The sequence below is a fragment of the Homalodisca vitripennis genome, chromosome 3, assembly GCF_021130785.1.
Source record: "Homalodisca vitripennis isolate AUS2020 chromosome 3, UT_GWSS_2.1, whole genome shotgun sequence".
Taxonomy (NCBI): Eukaryota; Metazoa; Arthropoda; class Insecta; order Hemiptera; family Cicadellidae; genus Homalodisca; species Homalodisca vitripennis.
The window spans coordinates 133277780-133290235 of NC_060209.1; the positions used below are offsets into that span (position 1 = coordinate 133277780).

A 12456-nucleotide genomic window follows, 5' to 3' on the forward strand; every position below is an offset into this window, starting at 1 on the left:
TTTGATACTTTTCATTTAGATTATCATTAAGACACAGCCATCGTAATTACAATCGAATTTAAAATTTGTGTAACTCTAAAAAAGATCATTTTATTATTGTAAGTTGAAATTTCTAATAGTGGACCCCTATGCAGTCCACTCTAGTCTACAATCGTTGGATTATCATTTAGTATTTGTTATTATTTATTGTTATTGTTTATTGTTATTACTACTATGTTACTATTTATGCTGTTTTATTTATTATACTATTGTTTTTGTTATCCACTCAAACAGTAATTGAGTTCGTTGGAATTTTACTCTGTTATTATCCGAATAAGTATTAAATTCTTTTTTTGTCTCAAGGGCAATGATAACCTTAAATGTTTTGCCTACATAAAAGAACAAAAAATAGAATTACTTAGAGGTTAGGTTTTATTTTATAGATCATTGAGTGATACCAACTGCCACTCTTTTACAGAGCATTGTCATCCGAACATTATCCCACCTCAACCTGATGTTTACTCTGTGATTCTTCTTGCCTCTGATGACATGTTCTATCCGAATTCTCAAAGCCACCAACAGGAGATATTTTCCAGATAAGGCCTGGACTGTTCGTTTTAGATATCAGGTATTCAGTAATAATGAATACAAGTGTAATAATATTGATTGAATTTATGTAATATTTTATATCAAATTGTGAATCTTGTGGTTATTGAGGAAAGATTGCTCTCTTGTATTCCATAATTGGGTTTTTAAGACATTATAGTGAATCACAACAAAAATTTTTTAAATGTCTTTCATAGAAAATTAATGTAAGTTAGTATTATTGAGTGTGAAGCCTGTTGCTATTTTGTAGAATTGTTTCACTCTTTCAGTAACACTGCCATTTCCCCAAGTCATATACATAAATTGCCAGACCATTTCTTACAGTTGTAAAGCGTTTGAGGAAATAATTTTATTAAAAAATCTAACCAACTAATTTTGTTATACTTTTTTTATTTATTTGTAACAAATTGAAGTAATTGGAATCAATTGTGATACATGTAACAGTTTTATTCCATTCTTATTCATATAACAATTTGTTATAAAAAATTAAAAATTGTTTTAAATTTAAGTTCGAAGTATATTTTTGCACATACAGTATTTTTATAGTTTTTTCAGTTACAACATGTGAAACAAAATAAAAATCATACATAATACATTATTGTATCTTATAATGTAACATGGTATCGCAATACAATCAAATATGACAAAAAGCCATTTTGTGCAAACCTATCGAAAGTTCAGAAATAACACACACAGACAACACACACAAAATACAGACACAACAGACAAAACACAGACAGTGAGAAAAAATATAACAACTGATAGTTTAATTCTCAGAGAACGGTAAACTAAATGATTGGTTGAAAAAATGAAATAATAAAATACGGATTATCTACTATGTAGATGCTGGCAATTTATGCATATTTCATGTCATGTTTCATGTAGGCTGAAAGGGTTAAAATTCATGATTTCTTAGGTATGGAAAACCAGATAAACGGATGAGCCAATAAAGAAATGTTGAATTTTATGGTTGACGAATAATGGCCAATCAACTCCAATGAAATTGCAGCTATACAAAGAGCAACTAACTGACAAAATCATTAATGTTCTTGTCCTTTACAGTAGCAATCACACATTTTGTTAAATTTGTATAAAATGTTTTGCTATTGTTGTCCTTATACATAACATTTTCAAATGTGTATGTTAAGAAAGGTTTTCAAATTAGTATGTGGAAATAATTGTGGATTGTTTTGATTTTGTAATACTATAGTACATCACTTATTAGATTACTTGGTCTTGGAGAGATGAATCTAACAGTTTTATGTGAACAAATGACAACAGTAATTTTAGATGTATAGTAGTTTGTAAAAAATTGTGTATACTAAATTCTGTTGAATGAATATTGTTCAATATGAGCTGATTGATCTTATTCAAACAAGACTATTTGCTTCTAAAGCTCATTTTTCAATAGACAGATCTTAGCCTGTTAAATAATACATTTATCCTAATTTATTGGTGCCCAACTTCCTAGTTTGTGCAAGCATCCATCTCAGTGAAACTTTAAAATGTAGGAGTCAGAATTCTTTTATTTATAATAAAACAAGGAGTTCTAGATCAACAACAATAAAAAATACACATTAATATATTTACAGGGTGCATTATGAAAGAACGCACATCTTGTTAGAAAAATAGATTTATTCATTCGATTTTAACAAATGGTTCAAATTCTTCAAAATAGTTACCTTCTGCATCTTTACACCTACATAGAGGATTATGCCATGATTTCTGTCTGAAAGCACCCTGTAACTCCTCGACTGGAAAGCCTCTCAGGAACCTTGTTAGCTTGGATGTTCTCCACCGACTTCCAGTGCTTCCCCTTTCAATTCTTTCTTCAGTCAGGGAGGAAAGAAAAATTCACACTTAGCCAATTCAGGGCTGTAACAAGGCCAGAGCACTACAGGAGTCTTTTTATGGGTCAGGTAGTGGGTAAAGACGAAGGTCGTGTGACTTGGGGCATTGTTGTGGTGGAGCTTGAAGACGTTGTTTCAGAACTGACACACGATCCGGCATTTCAGTCTCTTGTGTATCCCCACGTAAAATGCTGCGTTGACAGTTTGTCCTTGCTGTACAAACTCAAAATGGATGATTCCTCGAACATCAAAGAAGACATTGTTTTAATGCAAGATTTGCTCATGCGGGCTTTTTTGGGTTTGGGAGAAGATTGTGTGTGCCAACTTCTGGATTGAGATCTCAAAATTCATTCCTTTCAAAGCCCTCTTGAAGCATTTGATAACTTTCCATTGTATTCTTCCCAAGACTTACACAAAATTTGATCGCATACTGTTGTTCCATCAAGCGCTCCATTGCGCTGTGACACAATAAAAAAACAGACTTTGTGTAAAGACACATCCTACCACTTCTACAGCTTGGAGGGAACTGAGACTGGGTGCGTATGGAAGGGCAGAATCCCCATCACATTATCCAACCAGTCCGAACGTGTTGCGACAAATAGTTGCGTCACAATAAAATCATGTGCATTACTTTCATAATGCACCCTGTATAACATAGCATGAGATTTCATCAAAAGAGAAATTATAAGACTTTCCGAATTTTGAGATCAGCTTCATTTTAACTTCCACTTAGTGGAGCATCTGAAATTCGACAGTGTCACAGACTTAACCCCTGGAATCTGGAGTCAACATATGTCTAAAGGGATCCAAAATAAGTTGGAGATGAAGAAGCTCAAAACGAACTCTGCAACGTTTCGACATCAGAAACATCTAGAATTCAAAACCAAGTGTCAAAATCTAGATGAAGAAGTGGTTCTCATCAGATCTCATTTGGATCTCTAGAAGTACGAGGACTCTAGATTCCAGAAGACAAGTCTGTGACACCATCAGATTTCAGACATTCCACTAAGTGGAAGGTGAAATGGGGTGGAACAAAATTTGCATTGAATCAACTTTTCCTGCTATAGCTACATTACGTGTGTAATGCTATGTTTTATAGTAGGGTGTAGATTTTTTCGTTGTTTGGAGTAAAACCTCTCTTGTGGCACTTTCCTATAAGTCTGACTAGATTTTAGTTTGAAACACTTACATATCACAGCTGGAATGTTGAAAAAATCTCATATTTGAAATTATTGTCTACTATTTACAGCCAAGATTTAATTGATATAATATGATATGTTTTCATATAAAAATGTTTCAAAAACTTATTTTGACTTTCAAATTTATTTTATGAAAACAATTGTTTGCTCTAAAACATGTACTTATAATTGGTGTTTGAATATTTAAAGTATTAGATTTAGATTTGTATAATATTGGGCTTATTGTCCTCTTTGTTATGCTACTACACAATTAATGATTATAGTCGGTTTAAATCTACGTAATCAAATGTTTTGTTGTATTTTATATGTTCTTACATATAACTGAGAAAAATAACAATTTTAAGTTTTATTATTTATGTATGTTACTATGTATTGGAAATGCATATCTTTATTGCCTTGATTATAAATCATGTAGAACATTCAGTTATAATATCATACACAGCTAAGACACATTACAGCATCATAAGGGTACTAACTGAGGAAACTGCATCATCTGTGTGATGGAAACTGTCCCATGGTGGTGAGGTTTTAGTTCTTGTCTCTTTTTAGCAAGATCTGTCCATTTGTACTAGACCAACAAAGTTGTTTCTATGTGCCCAGATAGTAGACTTAGAGGATCTATATGTGGAAGCTACCAGTGGTAAGCTCAGTATTTTGAATGTAGGAGGAATTTATCGCTTACTGGTCGTCACAGGTGAGTCACTGTTCTACTGAGAGTCCTGAACATAGTTCTACATTAAAACACAACAAATACATACAAACAAAATGCACTGTGCTAAACCTTATATTTAGAGTGATTAGTATTGTTTCCATGATAATAAAAAGCTTACAGCCCTTCTTCCTCATCTTCCTCGGTTCTCTTACTCTAAATCTCCTGGACTATCTGCATGTGGGGCTGGGTCATGTACCGTCCATTAATGGTTATAGATTCTAACCAGCTTGCAGATGTACATTTTCTCCATGTTGCTGGAGTGATGACCTTGAGGTATTTTGTTCTCTTAGGACAAGAAGCTTAGAAATTGCACTTAGTCCTAAAAGAACTTTTGCTCTGCTTCCGGAGTGACAAAATATTCTGGATGGATAATGTTGTCGAGATTCATTAGGTAAGATTTTGGACATTAATCTCAGTCATGTCTACTTGGAAGAAAGGGGGGGCCAGTTCTGTACCAGCCTCTTCAGTCAAAGTGGGCAGGGAATGGCACACCTTTATGTTTAGGCTAGTAACTGTCTTTAACACTTAGGGAGTCCCACCAACAACAGTCATCTCCCGCAGTAGAATAGACTATCGATCTACCCTTGCTTCCCAATATCATGACATTACTAGTAATTTGTTGCTCCTGTACATCCGTAGGCTTGCCCAAATTTAAGTGACACATGAGGCCTAGAGTAAAGTAGAGGATAGCTGTATTTGGACATTGTTTAAAGTCTACACTGGAACACATACATCTTGGTGCTGTCAGCCAGGCCACATACAAAATACATACAATTCCTCCCTGACTAGCAGTGACCATTAGAGTAGGGAATAGTGAGCAAGGATCACGGCCGTGGCATGCGAATTTGTCTAACTTTACACAAAGGTCTGCATCTTGCTTATGGTAAGACTAGCAGGATGAGGTTAAATTGTTCCCTGTAGTCCCTGATGCTGGGTAGTGTATACACCACTTTCATTCTTGTATGTTGTTAATCTAAAGGGCCTCCTCCAAACAGATCCTGTAAACATTGTGGACGGAATGTTATTGCTATAAATTTTATATGGTTGCTTGAACTGGCACACCTTAAGTTTCTGAACAGTCTCTTATATGATGCTTGTGTCTTCCATATCATCTTAGTATAGCATGTATGTGTGTGTTCATGGAGTTTAGAAAATATATTTGGAAGCCTGTCTTTGTACCAATTAACAAGGAATAAAAGAATCAGTCCTATTAAAAATTCATAAAATGATCAGATGTTACATTTTTGTTTTGTATGCTTGTCTAAATTAATTGTATTTTAAATATTAAATATTTTCTTACACAAGCCTATTTAAACCATAAAAATGTAAGAAAACATTAAAACCTACTCAGTTACATAACCGTAGCACTAAAACATTTTTGTTTAATATAATACTTGTAGAACAATAAGTTACTCAGAATTAATTGTTTCTGTAAGAATTAGTCTGTAGAGTTTAGCAGTGATGTTATTCCAACAAAGTCACTTATTGTGTTTTTAATATTGGCAGCTATTTTTTATTTAAGACTGTTATTATTTTTTATTCTATTGTATTCACAAGATATGTAACATGACATATTTATGTACGTTTTGTACATACATGCAATGGCAATAGTAATGATGACGTGAAAAATAGAATTTGTTGAGAAACTTTGTTGTGACTGATTAGTTGTAGTTTTACTTCAGTAAAGTTTTAATTCCTTTTGTGATTATTTTTGGCAGCTATTCCTTTTACTTTTTATAGTTTACAAATTATTGTAACTGTTTGCTATTATTGTAACTAAAAAGTGGTAACTATTTTGTTTTTATAAGTTTACTATTATAGAGTATTGAAGCAGCTGTTGTTCCTCATTGAAATCTTATGTATTTTGATGTGATTATACCATTGTATTATTCATTGTTTTATATGTATTTTTACCATTTAATTTTAATGTGTTAATATAATAATTATTTTATGTTGTCATTTACTCTTTTGTTGCTCTCTTCACTTAAAATTTGTAATTTTTATATTCAAGTTTGTTATTAAATGCTCTTTCAACATTTGTCAATTGCATTAAAATATCTATAAGTAGGATTTTATATTAACCGGTCTCCACAAATCTTCATGAATTGGATATTATACAAATGTTGAATATTATACATAGTCAAATTTAGTCATAGCGTGTACATGACTTGTGGTTTTCAAACAGCTGTTCATTATTTGTTTTACGGTTTGATTCTAATATTGTACTGTACTTAATAAATAAAGAAATTAATATAAATTTTTTTTAAAGTTAAACATATACGCATTATACAAATTATGTTTGTGATAGGAATTGATCTGTGTAATTTTTAATATTAAATTTGATACCTACTGTGTATACAAGTGCTTTATTTGCTTAATCTATAATAATAACAATGGTTAGATAATACATTTTTCTAATCTTCAGTATTCAATTCAGTCAGCAAGCTAATAGGTTTTTTTCGTGATTATTGTATTAAATCATAGTTTTTATGACAACAAATTTCCAGTATTTATAATTTTAAAGTAATTAAGAAATGTTGATATTAAAATATATTACTCACTAGAGTTAGCTGATGATTTATTATTAGTTCAAGCGTTTGTCCAGCAGAGGTATATGTGATAGTTCTGAGAGTCTGATACCAGATGTGCATGTTATAAGTATTTAATTAGTTTACTCATGTGTAATTAATTCCTTTGAACTTAATTTATAGAATCCATTATAAACACGTTGACTGTGGTAGACATATTACACAGCAGAAGCACATTGAGAGTGAATGGTCTCACTCAATATAGACCAGCAGTGAAGGCATAAACAAATTGAATTGCAATTTTAAGATTCTTACTTCCCCCGATAGTTTATACATGAGCGTGCTCTTTCAAAAGACCAACACACTACCATAAGTGCAGGTTTTTGTTTCACCAATTATACGTTCTTTATAAAACCATTTGTAAAAAGAAAACCAACTATAAATACCCTACAGGGCCCACAGCATGCTTTATAGATATGAATCAGCATGCATGTTCCCATTCATGTACTTGTCACTATTTAATTTTAAAAATCCAGTTAGTATTATATGCCATAAGTGCATTGTACTTTATTTACTGTTATCTGTAATATACGTTTTAACCATAATTAACAGCTAGTATTTTTAACAAGCTATTTTAAATTTGTGTTTTGACCAATGAATGTTCTGTAGTCATTACACTGTATCCATGTTATGTAATTGTATAGAATTGGAACTGATACTTAAGTTGTAATTCATAGATTCTGTATATAACATAAATGTCAGCTAATTAAGTTTGACGAATGAAAGTTTTGATAGTGAATGTTTCATTATTTACCTTGTAACAAAATTAAATTTGTTAGTGTTCGTACTTAACCTGTTATTGATTTATTGCAATTTAAAGTAAGACAGTAGTTATTAACATTCCTGTTTCTTTTTAACTAAAAATGTAACATAGATTTTGTTTCTGAGCAATAAATTTGTTGTAGAACAATGTGTGTACGCCCTGTGTTATTGTCTCCTGTGCCCCACTACAGTTTATGTTACCACAAACATTATCCAATAAACAAATCAATCAATTGTTAAGCTATGAAACAAATTGGAAAGTAGACCCTTATTTTATCACTGTTTATATTTTCCATGGATATCGGATTAAATACAATAGAAGACTGAACCTTTGATGCTGCCATAGTGAACATTCAAAATGGTCTCCATGTTTGAAGCAATTTTTAAAAAATCATCAAAAATGTATGTCTTGCCCTTGAAGTTGTCCGTGGTGTACCACATGAGCCAGTCTAAAACAGCTATGATATCCAGCCAAGTGTGGGTTGTGGCAGTATGGTGATTAGCTTGAAGAGGAAGTAAAGTGAGATTACAAGATTGCAACATTGTAGTACGTTTGGTCGTAAGTAGCATGACCAATTAGGTCAGAGTTCTGGTCTTCCATGATAAAGGCATGACTGTAACGATCAATAAGTGTAAGTTCCAATTCTACAAGGTACCTGATATTTGGGGGTTTGTAACAAACACCTACAAGAATATGACTTCCGTTTACACTAACATCCAGAAACATATACTCTGCACGTCCCTCCCTAGTAGTGTCGGATAAGAATATGATAGAAGTAAAAAAGTGAGACCTGACATAAGCAGCGACTCCACTGCCGCTTGTACATGCAGTCGTTCCTATAAAGGCTGTAGCCAGCCAGTTCGACGGATTAAACGCATGTAACAGGCTTTAGCCTAGTCTCAGAAATTAAGTTCATGTCAATATGAAGCGAAAGAGCGGCAGAGAAGCGCTGATAGGGAGGTTGGAGAGGCGCGCTGGCCTGTGGCGGGCAGTCAGATACCCGTGCGGCGCGGCGAGCAGAGGCGAGACACTGCAGGCAGCGATCGGCCGGCAATACTCGCTGCAGTGACAGTGTTAGCCAGATCATTCATACACGCACATAACACAACAGAAAAAAGTACTTTATGACTTACATAGAAATTAAAATTTATATATTCACAGGCTATTTCACAACATACACGTTTTGCTTGCTTAATGAATAATAGGTACTCGTAAACGTAAAATTCAATGTAACTGTTGTTAAACAAAAATTAATAGTAAGCATATAAAGATGCTAATTATTGTAATATGATTAATAACTTAAACTGTTATCGCTATAAAAGATGATATTTGTTAGTATTTAAAGGGAATTAATTCATTAATTGAAATAAAAATATATGAAATAAAATATTATTTTATTTCAAAATGTAATATCATACTGTACTACATTATTAATTATATTATGTGTTATTATTATATTAATAGATTGATAAAAAAGGAAAATATGAACTAATGCAAAGTACAGTTTTAAGGACTATTCATAGATTTTGATTATGCTTAGAAACGTTATTAATTTTTATTTGGAAACAGAATAATAAATTGTAATATAAATGAAAATGAAAATATACAATTAAATAATATATACTGTGAAAAATATGGAAATGATCAATAATAATTTTGATTTAATATTTACGATAAGGAGATTTACTTCGAGGGCTGAAGGTCTGTGAGACCTTTTCCCTTGTGAGGCTCGCCATTCCCTTGTGGCAGTTGCTGCTAAGCCACAGCAACCTGCCGTCCTGGGTCCAGGTGTTTCGAACCCCGTGCTACGCCGTCACTCTTCAGCACCTCCAGCCGCTGCGAGGTCAGGTCTTCCCGCACCGAGATGCCCCTGCCCTTCAGTTTCTTTTTGTTGCTATAAATCGTCCGTCGGTCCTAGTAGGTGACAAGGCGAACGATCATTGGGCGGTGCCTCTTCCTGTCGTCGGGGCTTGGCTTGGGCTGACCACCGACTCGGTGCGACCTGGAAACTGCAGATACAGGCAGGTTTCCACCGAGCTTATCCTGATAGAGGTCACCGACGATGCGGTCCATCTGGAAGTATCTTCCCCTGTCTTCTCTTCCACCAGGAAGATGCGAAGGTTCTGGCGTCTTTGGTATTGCTCCATGGCATCACAGCGCCCCTGCAGTGGTCGTCCAACCCCTCCAGCTTCGTAGGTAAGGTGTCCACCAGCTCCTGCAGCCTTCCCACCTCATAGTAGACGGAAAACAGCGCGGTCCGCAAAGCCTCTTCGACTACAACTTTGAGCTAATGGGTTGCCCCGAAAACGTCGCCCAAAGACAGATGTTTTCCGGCAAGGTTCGCTATGACAGTCGCGTCAACCTTGTTAGAATTGCCAGTTCCAGTGGGAGCCATTGTTATTGTTTCTGAACAACCTGAGTCGGACGACGAAGATAAGGAGCGCACAATCAATCTTCTTATCATTATCACCAGATAATGAGAGACTCACTTTTGAACCCGGACCTCAAGTACGGCGGCGACCGATGCATGAAATACGATGTCTAAAACGTATTTTATCGCTACTATAGATTTGGAGGACTTTCTGAAAATGTAACGGATTCAATTTCGCGTGCACCGGTAACACTTTCACTATAATAATCAGATAAATCCCAATGAACGAAAGAGAAAATACGGAGCCAACGTGCCCCCACACATGATCACTAGTTATCGATCATCCCCTGATATGGTCATATACGGACATGACAGCGCGTAGTGACCAGTAATCTGATTTGGCTCAGTACAAATCCGCATATATGGTTTACTGAAAGCGACCACTTTCATGAAAGAATGGTATCTTTGTATTCAGACAACGTTAGTATACCAGTAACTGCAGACACTGTAACGTTGTGGAGCAGATAACTGTTTTATAATGGTGATCAACCCTGTAAAAATACTGAATCCATAGTACAGCGGTTAGCCCATTTTGCTTCAAGCTCCTGAATTCATTTGTTGTTTTGGACTGTTTTGAAGTGAAGGCAGTGAAGTTGAGAGCCATTTATGTTGAGAGACATAATCAGATCAGATATTTGTATCTTCTCATGTACTGTAACATCGACATTGCCAAACATTTTGTGTGATAAAGCAGTCTGGAACTTGGAGATATGTACGAATCTCACTGGCATAAGTTCACGACCAAACTAACATGGCAACTCCCTAGACGGGAAAGAGGCAGGGTAGCTCTGAGCCGGCTGATGCCAGTAGCGGGGGTGCAGAGGAACCGTGACGGTCAAGGTCGTGTGTAAGTCTTACTAGATAGCCCAGGCTACTCATTGTCTAGTAGTGGTTAGAAACAAAACAGAATTAAATTCTATGAAACTTTTAGGTGCTATATGAGGCAATAATAATCATTTTGCTTAATAATTAATAATCATTTCTAAAGTGAACAATTTTGCTGCATATTGGACCTGAGGAGGCCGTGACCTTGTTACTGTCCGAGTGTGGGCGGTCATGACCATTTGTTGTACCAACTGTTTGCTCATGATTATGGTTTGCCTACGACTAACTACTACAGTAGACATTACTGAATACTACATTTATCTCCCCCTTCATATCCACCTTCGGCAGTAAACTTCAAAATAAAACGTGTTGACATGTATTGGATTACACTAATGGCGATGTACATTTTAATTTAATAGAGACAACAGTAGCTTTGCTGTAAGATATATCAGTGCTACATTCCTTGGAGATTAGTTTGTATATACATACTATCTATTAATAATACGACTCTAGCCTACGGACAGGCTGCTTGCCCATGTAGGCTAATTTCCGTTATGTATAATACTTTTAGTTATTTATTGTACACATATTATTATCAATTCATGTATTAAGTATACATTAATACAAATTACAATAATATTGTAATTGTAACGGAAATAAACTTTCTTTATTCATTAATATTATTAAGGAATTTGCATTCTACAGTGAGGATCAGTTTCCCGCACATATATCACAAACATTATTAATTGTAAACCAAAAATGCATAGGATCTTTTATGTACACAATTTTATTGTCTTTCATTTAATATTGAATGGTGTCCAGTGCTCTGTGCCTGACTATTAAATGTCTTTCGTGAGTGTACACACACACACACACACACACACACACACACACACACACACACACACACACACACACACACACACACAACAAGTTATCAAATAATAACTATGTGTTATGTTGTAAAGTTTAATATACCATTATACTACTAGCTTGCTTTCCATTAGGGATTTCATTACAGTCCATAAGACTATAAATATATAATCTGACACTTGCTGCAGGTGTGTTCACGATAGGGCTGCTCAGATTTTAGACATCAATACCAACCGGAAGCAAGATTTTTACGTTGTCCCACCTTATCTCAAATTTAGATTAATCAAAATAGAATTGGTCACATAAACTACAGATAATTACATTCCTGGTGAAATTGTATGCTAATGTTTTGCATTTTATTTTATTATGAAGAATCAAAGTAACATTTTTCAGAAAATGTTTTAAAACAATACTACTACAAAAACCAGTTATATTTCAGGTCTATAAATGTACATGAGTTTAAGAATCAGCCTCACAACACTTTTATGAGAATGCTGGGACTGGAATACGATGCATATTATTGTGAGATTCAAAATGTAGGTATTATAGAATTAATGATAAGATTATCCCTTACATTGTCCGAGGATATAAGGGAAGAAAATAATCTGTTTTGGTATTAATATAAACCAA

General features: G+C 34.4%; 1 protein-coding gene across 2 annotated transcripts in view; it reads left to right on the plus strand.

Moving 5' to 3' along the window:
* The window catches only part of LOC124357535 (LARGE xylosyl- and glucuronyltransferase 2-like), a 39460-nt gene extending 31612 nt beyond the window's left edge, over positions 1-7848 (plus strand). For both annotated transcript variants that reach the window (XM_046809425.1, XM_046809426.1), the window contains exon 15: positions 458-7848. The gene's annotated coding sequence lies outside the window, so the exon portion shown is untranslated. The remainder of the gene's footprint in view (positions 1-457) is intronic.
* Positions 7849-12456: the final 4608 nt, after the last annotated feature.